This window comes from Colias philodice, chromosome 11, assembly GCF_061535455.1.
Source record: "Colias philodice isolate Cphi_HAF_F1 chromosome 11, ilColPhil1 Martin Lab GWU primary, whole genome shotgun sequence".
NCBI classification, from domain to species: Eukaryota; Metazoa; Arthropoda; class Insecta; order Lepidoptera; family Pieridae; genus Colias; species Colias philodice.
Genome location: NC_143096.1, coordinates 10273703 through 10292359, shown reverse-complemented (window position 1 = coordinate 10292359; position 18657 = coordinate 10273703). Strand labels below are relative to the sequence as shown.

Here is an 18657-nt window from a genome sequence, read left to right as displayed (position 1 = left end):
ATGTGACATTAAATTACTTTGTGACTATTCGAGTGAACATGGGAACATAAATATTAGAAGAAATGGGACTACATTTTTTTAGATTTTCACACCCATTCGAGTGACCATGGGGAATAAACTCGAACATTTTTTATATCATTTCTAATATCAGCAGGTCTTTATTGAGCAGCAGTTCAAAATTCAAATAACGTACATTCTATTAACAGACAGTAATATTTAATGTTCGATATTGTTGGTCTGTATCTAAGGCACCTAATCTTATATAATTTAATTATAAAGTATCGTCTTCTCGGACAGTCATCATTATCCACTTTCTATATCTAGGCTGAATTTTCATCAATTTCTTATATCTAACAAATGGTTCGAATTCTAAACATTTTTTTTATACTTATACCTATCACTTAGTGTCATCTCATCATCCTGAAGCGTTCTCTTCAACATCAAATCGCACCTTTTTTTTTAATTTGAGCAGACTGAGCACTACCAGTAGGTACATTTCTGATCCAAAAAGGTTGTTATTTAATAGTTTGTAACAACGCTTCACATTATCTGTTTTATAAAACGTGATTCTAATAAATTCCTGTTACCTACTGTACGCAAAATATTGATAACGTGCATATACGTAAATAATAATATTCAAACGTTAATACTTTATCATGCTCGACCTTCAAGCAATAACTATAATGTAACGAAAACAACTGTTATATAATCGACAAGTTATAATTAGCCATCCTAATAATAAGGCGACTTTTTCGTATCAGTCATTTGGGATGACAAGATATGTTTCAAGAAATAAACACCGTGTGATAGGTATAATGGTAATAGCCGGGTCCACAAAGAGTAAAAAGGTTATGTGGTCTGTGGACGTGATTGGGCCGAGAAAAACATAATTAGTGCCGCTGCGGTCGGTTTCCTCGGCCGAGCCACGTCCACACCGACCGAGCTGCTTCTTGCAATAATTTGTTCGCGAGGCTGCTCGCTCTGTGTGGACCCGTCTATTCAATATCTGGAGCCACATTTTAGTTTCATGCATTTGTAGTACTACTACTATAAGTGCTTCATACTTGCTGAATTAAATAACAAGTGATTTTAGTTTCAAAACTACCAATGCATAATATAAACTCCAACTACGTAGCACAATCATTACAATTCTGTAGTAGGTACATATAAATATTATACATATTAATATTGTACATATAAATAGTATAATTATTACCAAAAGCCGTATAAAACGCGTCTTAAGTCTTGTTAGACCGGGAGATACTGACACAAAATTTCGAGTCATTTGTAACAGGATGGCGGTTCTACAGGGGTCTTAGTACGCAATGACAAAAAGAAAAATGATGGTGTGAACGCTGGTACCGGTGGGTTAGTCGCGTGGGCGTTAGTCGAACTCGTCGGAAAAATAGCGAAAGTCAAACGATTTGTAACACAAAAATTTTAGAATTTACCGATAGCCCATAAAAAAGAAGTAGGCGGTAGTGTCATGCCATACTTTTCCGGTATGACTTACAGCCCGCCATACCGACGCGAATGTGTTGATTTAAAAAAAACAATTATTCAACCATTTGTACCAAGCTAACTTTTGCACAGGTAACCATCGTCGTGCAGCCATTTACGAAAATCGCCATGCCATACTTTTCGGACGATTCCAAATGGTCGCCATACCGCCGAAAATCTGCAAATTTTTTTTATTTCGCCTATCTTTTTGTACCAGTATTGCATTTGGCTTTTTGGAGAGTATTTGATAAAATGTGACCATTATTATATTTGCCATACTTCTAGTAGGGGGAAAAAGTGCTGTCATACTTGAAAAATAAATTTATTATTAATTTATATAAGTGAAGATTTCCAACACCTAGATCTTTGAAATTTTGTATTTATATTCGTTGATCCTCAAACTTACAGGAAAAATAAGTGCCATACTGTTACAAATCGTTTGACTTTCGCTATTTTCCGACGAGTTCGACTAACGCCCACGCGACTAAGCCGCCAGTACCAGCGTTCACACCATCATTTTTCTTTTTGTCATTGCGTACTAAGAACCCTGTAGAACCGCCATCCTGTTACAAATGACTCGAAATTTTGTGTCAGTATCTCCCGGTCTATGTTATGAACCACACAGAAACAAACACGTTCATCATACGTACAAAATATAAGTAAAATATTATAAACCGGCGTATCGTGATAAGATATAATCATTATATCGCAGTGTTGCTATATTTGGACGTTGATAATGAGGAACCTGGGTGAACATTTAATATATTTTTATGGCAGTACGTGCACTCGCCTATGGGCATCCGCAAAATAACCGCCTGTTTAAAGTTATGAAAACATGCCACTCATTATTGACATGTTTACAAACAGATATTAAAAATTTGTTAAAAATAACTCATTCTTATTTTGAAATTAATAAACCCGATGCAGTTTCAAAAGAAAACACAATTTATCTTGTATTAAAAAGGAACGTTAGTTATGCAGGTTAATTTGCTCCTCTAGGTTTTCTAAGTGAAAGACTAGCGATTTAAAATAATGTAGGAATTAGATCACTAGAGCAAAAATGGTTTATTCATTTTTGCTCATACATGTATTACGTGTGTCCCATATTATCCGTTATTCAATAAAATAAGCTTTATTATGTCTTATCTTAATGACAGTCTGCAACTGAAGGCGCTGCTTAACTGGGGCCTCTGAGGGGCTAAGATATTTTCATTAAAATACGTTGAGGAAAACGCAGTTGGTCTTTTGAAATGGCTCTTAAATTTTATGACATCATTGAGCAAGCTGCTTCCTGTTGCTACCTATATATTATCAAGTCATAAACAGAACACAAAAATTGAATGTATGAATCCAAAATAAAAGAATAAAAATTATCGCTCACTTCTTTTCAACTAAGTATGCAAAATGTGAATAAATGAACGTCAAAAAGAATATAAATAATCAATGATTAATGCCCTTGTAAAAATTAAATTTATTTAATTCTAATTAGCTTTTAATATTTAATTATTTTAATTATGTATTATCAGTTTTCTATATAGGTTACAGCCTGCGCCCTGCGGTCGTCGGACATTCCCTAATCCGGCCCTGGCCTGGGGAAGCAAAATAATTAAGGCACGTACGTGTCACCTGTGTGCTATATTTTCTTGCTTTGTTATGTTTATCGAAATAATTATAATCTAATGATTAGCAATAGTGCTATGATGTATTAAATTTATTAGTGTTTATCAGTACATACTGAATACAACAGATATAAAGATTTATGAAAGATTTTCTAAGTGTCCGAATTTGGACCAGCATTAAAAAATCTCTTCACTGGAAACTCTTTTCTTTAGAAAACGTAATCTTATATGTACTAAAAAAATAATTAAAAAATCATTCGTTCTGCCCAAAAACGATCAATTATATTCACATGATGACAAAAATAAGAGGTCAATTATTTCGATGAACAAAATTTTCCAAGCGCCCAAGATAAATCTAATTCGACACGTTTCCAGCTGATGAATACGCTAGTTACATAACAAACGTTTGTCTGTGTGCGAAGTGGGTCAAACGCATGTAGCTGTGTGCAACAGCTGACGGTTGGAGGTCAACAACCTCGAGGCTACGAGCACAACGAACCCGCACCCTTCGTCAGGTGAACGGGGTTTGCTTATTATCTGGATATTTTAATATTTTATTATATAATAATAATTATAATATTCAAGTTTTCCTTTAAATCTTTAGCGGAGGTATCGAATTTAGACTATATATTTTTATTTTTCACTAACGATAAATTAACGATGCATGTCGCTATCAATGGTCATTAATCAACAAAAACAATATGCCAGTGTTTAAATTTTTTGTAACATAATGACATAGGTTATATTATATACATATTACATATATACACGAATTATAATATAAATTATAAACTTTGTAATAGTTGCGAATTTTTACATTACCATTACCTTACTATTCAATTACATTCATTTTCATAACTCCTGTAAATTAATAAAATATGTATTTTTCAATGTATTGTGTATTGTTAAAATTTCATGGTAATTTCATTTGTTTGACGTCTAGAATGCATGCGTACAGTACCACGATCAAATCGTGTCGATTTATGTGGTGTTTCTTCTGTATGCTTAATGTATGTTTATTTGTTTCTAATTTCTATCAATAAATGGTAAAAAAATCATACCTTATTTCTGCCACTGATTGCATAAATAAACGATTTGAACTAAATAAAAAAGTTGGTCAAATAAATATATCTTGAGTGTGTATTATTATCAAGACGTAAATAATGAAATATTAGTTATGTCTGTATAATTGAGAAGGAAATATCTAAAATATACTATACTAGTTTTCCGCCCGCGGCTTCGCCCTCTTTGTCTAAAGCATAATAAATTATATACTAAAACTTTCCTCTTGAATCACTCTATCTATTAAAAAAAACCGCATCAAAATCCGTTGCGTAGTTTTAAAGATTTAAGCATACATAGGGACATAGCTTAGATCATTAAGTAATGATCTAAGGGACAGAGAAAGCGACTTTGTTTTATACTATGTAGGTAGTGATTTGTGTTCGTTTATAGGTACTGTATGACACATTATATCCATCATGCTGTTTACAAAATGATGAAATGTTTGCTTAAAACTTAAGATCTGTGCACCATGCTGATAATATTATGGTATAAATACCTATAGGTATAACAATAGATAGATAATATAATGTTGATGATATGATAAGAATTGTAAAATTTGCAAGTTTATCCCTACTTATCTTTTTGATTATTTTAGCTGAAGAATTTGTTTGAACGAGCCAATTTCAGGAACTACTTGGGAAGTGAATTCGCTGTATATAGTAAATGGTTTCATATACAGACTTAAGTACTATATATAAGTGTTATGTTTTTACTTTTTTGTAATGTCATCTTGTTCCCAAAAAGCGTACATGTATATTATTTCATCATTTAAACTTTTAAACAAAGCTTTCGTTCATCGACGCCAAAAATAAATGTACATTTCGTTATATTTCAGCACAAGGTGAGTGACCTTTTCTCTTAACGACTTTAAAAGTACTACAAAAAATAACACAGTTACAAAATGTGTTATCAATGAAATGCAATATTATCGTATTTTCCTTAAAGCCTATCTATCATTGCAATACCGTCACAAATTACAGAAGTAATTAGTGGGTTGAAGTGAACTATCATCAGCTGAATAAGGTCAAATAGTGTAACAACACTTTAAGATAAACACGGGACAACAACGTAATCATTTTTAATTTTTCATGTTTTTTCATTTTTGTCATTCGAAATAATCGAAATTAGTTGTAGAGATAAGCATATAAGAATATTGTATATGTACTAAAATAACACAAGTACCAGGTGAGAACTCGTGTTACCAGAAAAAAACAAAATAATTTCAATTATACATAAGTATTATTAGTCCATGGTATTATATTGTTTATTATTGTTAAGTAAATATATTTGATACTAATGAGGTTGAGATTCTATCTATTATATGCGTAGAACGAAATACTTGTTTAAAATGTCAGTTGCATGCAACATTTCCCATTCTAATGACAATGTATTTTCCTTTCTCATATCCCTTCTCTCTACAAGCTGTGTGCGTATCCCTATAATAATATCCCCAGTGTAATACCCAGCAGTGCCTGGTCCTTATGAGTGGCTAAATACATAATACACTCGTAAAACACATTTTTCTTCGCGCGGTCTCAGCTACCACCCCATTTATAATGAAGCTGTCACCCTACTGCGAGTAGCCGTTGTCGGGATCACGTACGCACGGCCTTGTTTACATGTTATTATTTGTGTTATTCACCTTGTAAACCTTTGTTTATTATTTAATTTTTCGTTAAGAACATATTTTTTATGTAATATGCTTGTCGCCTTGCCTAAGGGTTGAACCGGGATGAAAATAAAATAAATATGGTTTATCCAATGGTTTATACATACATGGTTTATCAATCAGGAATAGTTTAGCCGAATTTTTACATTCGGTCCAGAAAAGAAAAGTACAAACAAACATACAAGTATGTAGTTAAAAAGGTGAAACTTATTAATATGACAAAGTATAACGTGGTATTACGGCGTAGTTTTTTTAAACTGTCATGATAATCGACTGCAATATACAGAATGAACGGAAACAACTTTATTGCGTAAAACAAAAATTATACCATAACATGTATTTGTAAAATTAAGTAATTATATTGGTTGAATGAGAAAATTTTTCCTCGCTTTGCAGAAAATGTTATAACTTATAATATTGCTGATTGATATTATTATTACCTGATTTCACTTCTAGACCATCTAAATTAGTCAAAAATAGGTAGGTATATTACATATTATTTTTAAAAACAAAACTCTTTCTCTGTTACATCATTCAGCATATCTCAAAAATAGTTGAATAATGTGTATTTACTTTATTTGAAGCAGATAACAATTCAAGATATTTGTTTAAAAATGCGGCATTAGTTTTGGGATCGCACCTTTCGCTTTTCATTGTAAAAGTTAACATCACATTCGTAGGGGCAGGTGGCTTTCCTGTTGTTTTGTTAATTTGTAAAATAGATAAATGCCAGCAATTCGTAAGTTAAGCATGATATATCAGTATCGCTTGTAATGGAAAATTTTCAAGGTTTTCTTACTAGGTAATATTTAACGAATTTGTGTACGCGGTGGAATGGAAAAGAATTTTCGATCAATTTGTATGGCTGTAAATTGTAATATATTAGGTGATATGTATTAGCATTTAAATAATTTTCTTATTATAATTGGAGTTTTTAAAATGTCGTTTTTATTGAACTTACCTAATAATAAAAGTTAAAGGTTAGGTTGAATATAATGGGGCAAAATTCATTATACGTACGACGCGGACGTAAGTACTTTGTACCAAATGCATTGGTATTTTATTATGAAAACTATCAAAGTCCTTTACGGGCTTAATTATTTTATTCCAGAAACAAGTTCTACGAGTATGCATATATGTATTATGCATTATTTTCAACATCCCAAAAATATACAAAGAAAATCTTCAAAAGTTGCAGCGCAACAGTAAAATAAAAAGGTGAACTAGAAATAGTAGTTTGAAAAGCTGTAAAACTCTCTGTAAGTTCCACTTTGGCATATATGAAAAGTAGTAAAGTATCTTCACGAATACATATTCTTTATGTCAATATTAGCATGTTTGATTCGAGTATCGATGTTTAAATACTCAATCGATAACAGTGATCTTTCTGGATACAATTTGTCATATTTATAAAAGAACTCAAATTAGGTGTTAACCTGTAACAAATAAATAAATAAAGATATTACAATATACTAGCTTTCCGCCCGCGGCTTCGCCCGCGTTTTTAACGAAAAACCCGCACAGGTCCACCGTCCAGTTCCCGTGGGATTTCCGGGATAAAATCTATCCTATGTGTTATATGCGTGCTAAATTTCATTGCAATCGGTTCAGTAGTATTTGCCTGAAAGAGTATAAAACCTACATACATACACATACATCCATCCTCACAAACTTTCGCATTTAAAATATTAGTAGGATAGGATAGGATTAAAAAAGTGGTTTAGAGGTGAAAAAGAAACTGACAGACAGTCGGACAGGCAGAAGCTGTGGGCATCAGCTACTAAAGAATAAATAAAAACTAAAATACGACCTCTTACAAATAGAAATGCATCGAACCATGATGTGTTAATTGAAATGTTTTCGTCGCTCTATGCTTATTGCTTTAGCGTAAGTATATTTTTTATGGAATTTTTTTAACCAGTATTTGAGCACTCATAACTTGTTTACGTAAAGTAGAAGTCCTCCAGTTGTCTAAATTCGACCTTAATAATATCTAACTAAAGTAGCTAGAAACATGAAATCAATATCAAATCATAGACATTGTTCACTACTGTATGTGAGTATACTGTTTAATTTAGATGGACAGAAATGAAAATAAATCGTTAAATTTATATTTTTCATAGAATATCCACCATGAAAAAATTAAGTTTGAGATGATAAGTTTAGTCACGTGGTTTTATCAAAATGAAAAATCTGAACATTTTTTTAATACAGGCTGTCGCCAACGTCCATACCACGTTGAATACACCGGTTCTCGTCCGATCACCGAAGTTAAGCAACGTCGGGCGCGGTCAGTACTTGGATGGGTGACCGCCTGGGAACACCGCGTGCTGTTGGCTTTTTGTTGTAAAAAAATTGTAATGGGAGAGAAGAAAGTGAAGTTAATTTTATGTTATCACAATCTATAGTAATAATACTAATAATATTATTAAGCTGAAGAGTTTGTTTGTTTGAGCGCGCTAATCTCAGGAACTACTGGTCCGATTTGAAAAATTATTTCACTGTTAGATAGCTTATTCATCGAGGCTATAATAGGCTATATATCATCGCGGTGAAACCGCGGAGCGCAGCTAGTTTTTAATAAAGTGTGCAGCTAGTTTTTAATAAAGTATTCGGTCTAACACTGAATTAAATAATAGACAGATAACACTGAATTAAATAATAGATACAATTAAATAATAGACAAATAAGTCCATGATAATACATAGGTACTTTCAAATTATTTATACTGTATAATATAATTATTTATATAGTGACATCGACCTACAATATTGTAGATTGTAGTTCTGCTTACTTCTACAATAGAATATAATAATATTGTTTTATATTAAGTAGGATACACCTGTAACTACTAACTACTGTTCTCAATTATTTAACAACATTTTAATAAAGACATATTGAAAAATAAAATTTATAAATTCTACGTAATTGCAAGTAAATGTTAAATAAAACCTAGAATCATCGAAATCCTAGGTCAATATGCAATTTATCGTTTCTTCTCAATAGATGAATCCCCACAGAGCAAGCAGCCTCCCGAAGCGCGAAGCATCTTGGACCTTAGTCAATAGTCAGTCTGGACTCAAGACCTGTGCTTGGAAGAGAAAATGTTATGTGATGCTGTAATTTTCCTTGACAATGCGATTATTGGACACCTTGATTATTTTCTCAAACTACTCATTTTTTAGTCCGCCACTTGAACTAGTCCTGATAACAACAGAGACGGATTTATTGATTTTCTTTCTAGTCACACTTTTGCGTGTCACATATTGGATTGATTGGTAAATGATAATGGCATGCAAATTTTACCAATATTACCAATATTTTTCACACAACCGTTTAAGGCATTACATTGAATATCAGATATATTACTTAGAAGCAAGAATCATCTCGAAGTGATAATTTTACACAAATTACCTACATTCTCAGACATTTTGGCATGGCAGGTTTACACACCTATAAATTCCTTTTAATTAGGTAATGATGTTTATCACATCTCGTATACTTTTATTTAAGCTTTTATCTGGCTTCAGACTTGTTTTAAAGTTAATTTTGTAAGTTAATTTTTAAGTCGGAACTATATTGGTACAGTGGTCTACCGTGGACTAATAGGTATCCCGTCTGAACAAATTGAACTTGATGTGTTACTACATAAAATAGTGAGATGTATAGTTTAAACTTTAACCGCCACAAATGAAAGCTTTTAAACTACCATAAAATCTCCAGCACCCTAGAGGCTAGAGCCAACATTCGTACACGTTGTTTCAAAAATGGCCAACTCTTCACGAATTTTACACCTGTTACACACCTGTACATACACACAAATAAAATGTAAATTAATAAATATGTTCATTCATTGTTTGTTCATAACACCCACATGACTCATTTCGTGTCGCGGCACGGAATTGTAAATTGTAATCAAGTAACAGTCATTGTCCAATTTGAACACAATAGGAATTTGCATTCATTTTAGAATTCTAATACTCCGAAAATTTCATGGTCTTTTGTCCGCTGCTTCATTACAAATTTCAATGAAAAATATAACGAGCCTTTTTAGCCAACTTAATTTTATACTTATTTTATTTTATTTTATGAAATAAGTACCCTTTGTAATTAAACGTATATAATATATATGTACCACAAAATTAAATTTGTATTTCCATATTAAAAATTTGATTATAGGAACAATTTCTCATACACAAATCCGAAAAGCAAAACCTTGCTGTTTTCATTGGAGGACATGACCTATATTTCAACAACCGCCCATCACCTAATTGTGAGGAAACTTCACCATCATGAAGCATAGAGTTGGATAATACAATCAAAAACACATCGTATTAATTAGGCCACAGAAATAGGAACAGTTATTTTTAGAGTGGAGTTTATTGAAAGTAAATGTTTGTTTTTATAGCTACCTATTTCGTGATCTATAACCACAAGCTAAATATTGTTATGAGGTAGATAGAGTAGAGGAGAGACCTGAGTCCTAAGTCAGCTATTAATTTACAAAAATGCTTCTTCTAAGAAAAAACTGTTTGTTACAGATTTATTAGGTTTAGAAATGCGACCCTGGCGGATAAGACAAAATATTATTATCACTAAAATATACAACTCTTACTCACACTTCACAGATACAACTTTTTTATGTAGAATAGTTGTCAAAACTTGCACTATATGATACCTATATACTTCTTTATAAGGTAAATAAACAGTACTTATCGTGTCATTACTCTGGCAAGGGACACGCTAGTCTAGTTTTTATTGCAGGTCACGTGCAAATATGGCGACGGCCATGTTGGTTAATGCTAATAATGTTCGAGAATCTTCGAATGCTTAATCAAAATTGGTATAATTACAATGATGAACTCAAGACCGGTTATGTATACATTTATACATATGTAAATCCATGTTACGGTTAGTGTGGTTAAATTTAAATTATTTATTCTCGTCATCGTTCATATTGATTTATCCGGTTATTTATTATACATATAGAGTCGATTCTTCAAAAACAACCATTTACATATTATTATTATTATAAATAGATCGCGTGGCACCACACGTGGCACACTAGCTTCAAATAAAAATAATACCTACTCTGTTTGTCCATTATTTTACGTGTTCACGCCCTAAACCTAACCCATAAAATAATGTTTGTTACACAACATAATAATTATGTAATTACTTACTGTCAGTTTTTGTGTGTTGATAGCCACGTCCACAATATATTTATGACTATAATAATTTATAACATATCTTTAAGATTCTTCATTACATTTCTAAAACCCAACCAGAATTGACTGAACAAAATCTACCTAAACTACCTTTATGGAAGATGATATAAAGTTGAATATTACCTAATTGCTGTATATTCTTCGTAACTACCAGATTCTAATACATCGTACTTGTAGAGTCCTTAGAACATTTTTTTAGGCGGTCCGTAATAAAAGAACCTGATAATTAGGCATACTATCCCGTCGAAAAAAAAAGAAAGTCGAAAAAACTTACCAATGCGGCCGAGCGTTACGGAACCGAGGGTCGACAGGTGAAACCGAGTGGATAACTAGTTTCAATATACATATTTTATAAAGCCTTGAGGTTCATAATATATTTGTTTCTAGGCACATTAACCGACATAAATATTGAACGGTGCGGAAACAATCGAGTCTCCAAATATTGAATTAGATGTCCGTGTGTTGTTTGGCGTACGCCGTACTTTTCCACTTATCTCTTAATATGTACTTGAATTTCAATCTGTTTTCAATTGGTAAATAATGGTGATTAAATATTTTTTACACACGATAATCAAATGTTAACTGTCTAGCAAATTTAATCACAAACGTAATAATATTTCATAGGTTTTAAACAAGAACGATGACTAATATCTTTAAAGACTTGTAAAGACTGAGAATTAATATCAAATCTTAAGTAATAACTAATTAGTTTGCAATCAATTAGAATTTAATCGGTCATCAAAACTTTTCATTCGTCGCTTTTCAAGACTCAAGTCAAATGATGAAGTAAACCTAAATTTATAGAGCGTGATTATTTTAAACCTTTTTTAAACACGTTCCTTTTGATTGTAGGCATCTAAATAATGCGCACTTACACGTTTTGCAGAAATAAATCCGTAATGTTTTCGCAGTATTGCTTGGCAAGAGGTTAGTTGGCCTTACCATCGAGGCACACATGTATAACTAGCACATTTTTTTCAATACTCGCTGAACGATGAAGGTCGGAGTTATTTATTTCAAATCAAATTTATTTATTATTAAACATACATACATACAATTACAATTACAATTTATTACAATATAGTTAGATATACATATATCGATTCTTAAGAAATTGAGGTGAAACATTTGAAGAATCCAGAAGTTTCTGTGTTTTATGTTCTTGCAAAATGCGGTAAACTGTTACTGTTTGGAAAATTGTTTCATGTTTATTTAATTTATAAAGACAACGACGGGAAATTAATTTTAATTTACTTGGTAAAAAAATGTAAAGAAATAAGACGTTGCATAATACATCAGAGATTAATAATTTAACTACCTAAGTAGGTACAATTATTGTACTTTAATTTTATTTTCTTGCGTACAGCGTATCTTAAAATCCTAAATAAAAAAGCAGTGAGCTAATTATTCAAACTTAAATATTCTGCAGAGGACTGCTTCATAGCTTTAATTTTTTAAACGTTTTACTGCAAGTGTAATTTAAATACCGACTTTAAATGAGAACGACTCCGTCTCCGTATTATTTACATCTTCAGACTTGTGAATCTCCACATTTAGAATCTAAAATGCATTTAAATTCATTATCGTCATTAATTTGAAATACGCTATCGATAACCATTAAAATGACAAATTTTCAATAAAGCACTGATAATATCAGCTGTCTCGTTGTCAAGAGAATATATTATTTATCTGGTTATTATTTAATAATAAATAATTGTTTGTCTACTGCGCAGTTAGGTAGAATTATTGGCTGAATGGCTGATAACACTGGCATTCGGGTTAATCGTTGTTAATCCATCCATTTGTTTTATAGCATTTAGTAATTCCAATCAGAATGGTAGATTACAAGAAAAATATTCTATATTATACCTACTACTTTGTATAGACGAAAATAGGAATTACCACAGAACATATAAAAGAGGAATTACAGTCACATGACACATAGACAGTTCGAGGATATATTCTTTCAATTAACAATATGTGCATATTGTATACATATATATACATACATACAACTACATAATAATTATTTTATATATAAAATAAAATATTAAATTAATAAAACATTGTGTGTCTGTGCATTGTACAATAAAGTGTTTTTATTTAATTTATTTAAGTATTTAAAACATCAAAGAAATCACATTCTATTTTAGCACTGTAATCTTGAAACGCTTACAGTTCCAGAGTAAACAAAAAGCTTATAAATGTATAAGGACAAATTCGTCCATCTGTAGACTGTAATGACGTACATACATACATACATAATATGACAAGCATACACAGTTATATACCAGGCGAAAACATTGACCTTATTTTAGCAAGTTCATGGCTGTTTTTCGCTGCAAATAAAATCAATAAAGTTTTATAGCTGGATATAAAGATTATAAGCGAAACATAATATTAAAATGTACACATGAAAAAAATTTAAATGTATTCAAGAGAACAGCGCCTGCTGTAGCCTGTAGCTCGCAATGAATGTAGAGCCGAGAGTTCTAAGTTTGCAGTAAGAAAGAGCCTTTAAAATTATTTCCAGAAAATATGTAAATTTACAATATTTTTCCACTTTTATCGTATTTCTTTATTTAGTGATATCAACTTCTGCTATAGCCTATATACCTACCAACAATAATTTGGAAAATCCAAAAGTGCACGCCTCATAATTTTTTTTTAATAAATATTTATTAATTATTATTTTTGTTTATTTAATAACAATTAAACCACATCGAATCAGACCCTGAAAAATGAAAGGGTTCTATTCCTGAGCATACTCAAGCGTAAGAGAAAAAAAAAGACTCGATTAGTAAAGTATTTCGGTCGCTATCGTGTTAACAAGAAAAAGGATCCGCACATACAGACACACGGACGTCCAAGACAGAACTTTTTTAAACTGTTTTTTAACTAGTTTAAATAACAAAAATGACATCAAAAATATCATGAACGTTAAAAATAGTGTTTTTTCTTAATATGTGTGTGTATGTATTATCTTACAAGTGCAATGTATGATACATAAAGACATTTTAAGTTTGAAAAATCAGATGTTTTGCGCGAAGTGACAGTAGTACCCACCTCAACGCTTCGCTTATGAGGCGTGCAAAATGAACAAACAAAAAATACGAAATAACGAACAAAATTGCATTAACGAACGTACAATACTTGTTTAATATATAAATTGAATAAAATGAAACCTTTATTATTCAATTTATTTAATAAACAAGGTTTATTATGAAATAGGTTATTTATACCCCTAGTTTTAAAATAAATTATTTCACCACCACCTATCTAGTTGCAATGTCCCGTCACCGTTCGAATGACTCAACAACGTTGGAAAGAAATTAATTTTCTACACTGTACAGGCTACAGCATGAGTCAAAAGTTAAAAAATGTGAGCATTATCACGCTATATTAAATGTTACTATGACTAACACTTTGATACACATTACATACATAGTTTTGGTTTTATTGATTTTTAAACATTTTTAATAAGTGATGCAATAAAACTGGAATTTCACTTATCTATCATTCTACAGATTCGTTCCATGCTTTCATATATAACAATTAACGAGGCAATTTCCATTGTAATTTATCTTGAATCGATTGCTTTCCATGCTCATGGGTACATATTTAATTTAATGCATGTCCAATAAGTTTACATTAAATTAATAATCAGATTTTAATTCACTTTTCACTTCACATTCATTCACTCACAATTATATTATTTTTAATTATAAATGGGAAAAAAACATAGCTACAGGAATACGACATCAAAAAAAACATAATATGTTTTTTACTCTCTACGTCTATTGCTTGGCAAGTTATAGTCAATTATCGGTTTTTTATTTTTCCTGAAAAGTTGTGTTTTTGCAGTTATCATTTTATTCTCCGGGGACGGCGATATATCAGCTATATTTCCCCATTTTCAAAGCATCGTCATATGTACAAATCTCATATTTCAGTTACAAGACATTCACATGAAACGGTATGCAAAATTAGATGCTCAGTCAACTTAAACCGAATCGTGTAATTACTCAGTCGAGGTATTGAATAGTCATGTTCGAGTTCGTATGAATCGTCTAGCCGCCCACTTGTTTATATCCCAGCTCGTCTCATGAGTAGAGACAATGACCGTATGATGTCACAGGTGTACCGTGTACGTAGGCTTAATTAGTCATTTCCTTGAAACTGAAGTTTGGGTTAATCTTGCATGATGTAGCATAGATAAAATACATAAAGTACCTACCTCTAAGACCTACCTTGAATTTTTGGTAGAAATAATATAAAAAAAATGAGCGTGTGTGCCGAGCACATCACGTGACGATATTGCCATGACGCTACCTTGAACCTAAAATTTTACTCTCAACGCGCCTAAAGAAGTATATCAATTAAAAAAGAACTTAAATATTTGTTTAAAATTACAATAATTCCAGTAAAGGTTTTTAATTTCTAAATTAATGAAACAATTCAAGTCAACACATTGATTTTTGACAAAATCCTACCAGACAGTCATGTTTACATACTTTCGTTTTGCGTCAGACTCGGTGTCGCCCGCGCCTACGCCGACTCAACATAAATTATGATCATCACACAAAAACAATTAAAATGTCGTGGATTATTTGCTAAAATTTGTTTGCATCGCATTGGAAAACAGGGATGATCACTCTCGAAGACCCAAGGAGATTTATTTATTATTTATTTCGAGTTTGGTCTTCCTACAGTGCGTTCTATCCATTTTCCCAAATCAAAACCAGGGCAAGCTCATCTACGTTGTATTGGCTCAGAGCCTGGGAGTGTCACGCGCCATCGAACTTCGAATTGTTATTGCTTTTTTTATAAGCAAATCTACGACGTAGAAAGCTATAATTAGGAAACATTTGTTATCTATAATTTTCTATTTTGCCAATCTTTACGCCGATTGTAAAAAAAGAGTATTCAGCTATTATTTTACGAGGAATAAGAAGTGCGTTTGTTAATTTAGTTGATGGAAAATAATATGTCATAATAGGTGGTATCGGATCTGTGATAATTCATTACTCAATTTACTTTCAATCACATCAAATTTTGATGATGCATTTCAATTAATATATCGGAACAATTGGTTTTAATAGGATGCTGGAATTTCAGTGTTCTATGTAAGTATAAATCTAACTAGTTTTAAGTCGTTCGGACACAATTTAACTGGTTAGAAACAAAGTCACGTCAATTTATTTGCTGCAAGGCTATAATCAATTGGTACCTACTGCCACAGCTACTAAACTACTTACGTTAGAGCTAAATATGATTATAATGATTAATTTATATTACCTGAGAAAAAAATCACCTTAAAGTTTAAACTAACTTAACTAATTGGTAAAGATTATATTTTTAAATAAAATTACGCACAGATGATCGAGCTAAACGTAACTCGTAAGTTCAGTTACTGGTACTTACCTGTATATTTCCCTGTTCAAGCAGTTTCTGCAGAACGACAATTTGGTTACAGAAAGTGTAGTACCTATTCTTATTAATAGAAGAATATTAAATTTAAGATAATATAAAACCTTCATCTTGAATCACTCTATCTATTAAAAAAACCGCATCATAATCCGTTGCATAGTTTTAAAGATTTATGCGTACAAAGGGACATAGGGACAGAGAAAGCAACTTTTGTTTTATACTATGTAGTAATAAGATAATAGTAGGGGAGCCCAGGATGCTAAATGTGGATTTACTCGAGCGTCACGGGAACCTATTAGAATTGGTAGATTAGACCATAGCGAGAAAAAAAGGTCCTATAATGTTTTCACTTTTAGCGGTGGGGAAGGGTTTTTTGATTTTTTTTAATTTAAAAAAGAAAAAAATTGGCTTGGAAATACTCAAGCGCGTTAGATATTGATATTTTGCATGCTCCAGGACGTCACTGAAAAAAAGTATACGTTAATCTGACGATTTAAGTGGCGATTTAATCGCTATGAAGAAAGGGTAAAAAATTAAAGTAATATTATTCGAGCACGTCAGATTAATATATGGGGGGGTTAATCGCATTTCGCTAATCTGACGATTCGAGCTCAACCTTAGGGAATTATGGATTATTCAAATTTTCCAGCGGGGCCCCTGAGCGCACCCACCAACCATAACTGCTCATATTGACTAGAGGTACTAATGAATAGCTAAGGTACCGTCCCTTATAGTAATCTGACGCGCTCGAGTAAATCCCAAAATTCCCTCTTGGCCTCCCCTACTATAATATACGATCTATTTCCCATGCCTTCTGTCATTCCGCCTTTCATCTATAAAAAATATATCATGTATAAAAAATGTGAATTTCTTTATACATTGGGCATCGTTGTAATGCGCTCTGTAGATACTGTCTTTTCTCTTGAAGATTTAGAATTTAAAATACACATAACACGACAGAAATCGTGGACATTATGTCTCTTGTGTTATTTCAAATAAATATACATTAGACACACATAATATTGTACTAATCCTATTTTTTCCAAGAAACCAATAGACATCACAGAGCTTTGACCGAAGATTTGCGTCAGAGCATGTTCCGAAATAGACTTAAAACTTTGGCACCGAATATCGCTGCAGGAGATATGGAAAGTTTCTTTTTAGGAATAATTAAAATTTTTATTTTGTGGACAGTTGCTAAGACGTAAATAGGTACATTACTCCTTGATGTATGAACTTCGGAACTATTATAATAGGATACGTAATACTTACACGTATTACCTACGCACAGAAAGTTGGCAACTTCTTTTTCTAAGAAAATAGTGGTTCCTGCAACTCAATCTGGGTGCTGTTTACTCATCTGCTTCTTGTTAATGCTAATGAAACTTTGTCATTTCTTCGTAATTATTAGGATTTTTGACCATCTTGTTCTTGCCCATGAAAACTGTTATTATAGAGTTTGTTAAATTGATCAGGCCCTTGATTACAAGTTATGAAATGGTTAACAAACCTAACCATTAGGTGTGTTAACCATTTTATGGACATGTTCATGAAAGATAAGGTAATTTGTATTTTAAATTCATATATTAAATTAAAAGCATGTAAGATATATTTGATAGTATTTATTTTAATACATTTTTATTCTTCGTTCTTACCAATTCATATAGTTAAGAATACGTATGCGTTTTCATTGTAACTTTTAAATTAAAACCAATGCATATTATCACAGCTACAACAACCCAGAGATCCTTAACATGCATGCATCTAGGACGTACATAGATTACACAATACAGTTCATTGTATCAGGTCCATGACACACAGTCATCGACACATCTCAAATGAACTTACGTTAAAATAGATTTTTCTAACTGGTCTATTACAAAGTCGTTGATCCAGTGGCTTTCTGCCAATCGTTTCTGGAAATTGCAGGAAGTTGGTACTTTAACTGCTGGTGTGTAAGACATGTAGCAATACTGAACAATATTGTTCATTGGAAAACTACATTCTTGTAAACACAATTAAGATTTTATTCTGGTAATAATCGAGATCATGCTATCATCTATCATGCCGAGATTTCGTGCGCTTGATTTTGAGAGCTCAAAATATTTACAAAACAAATATTGTTTGTAACTTGAATATAAACGGA

The 18657-nt window shown here is 31.9% G+C and overlaps 1 non-coding gene across 1 annotated transcript; it reads left to right on the top strand.

Moving 5' to 3' along the window:
- Positions 1–8073: 8073 nt before the first annotated feature.
- On the top strand, positions 8074–8192 carry LOC149484843 (5S ribosomal RNA). Its single transcript, XR_016316335.1, has one exon. It is a non-coding gene; the product is annotated as a 5S ribosomal RNA (ribosomal RNA).
- The last annotated feature ends 10465 nt before the right edge of the window (positions 8193–18657 follow it).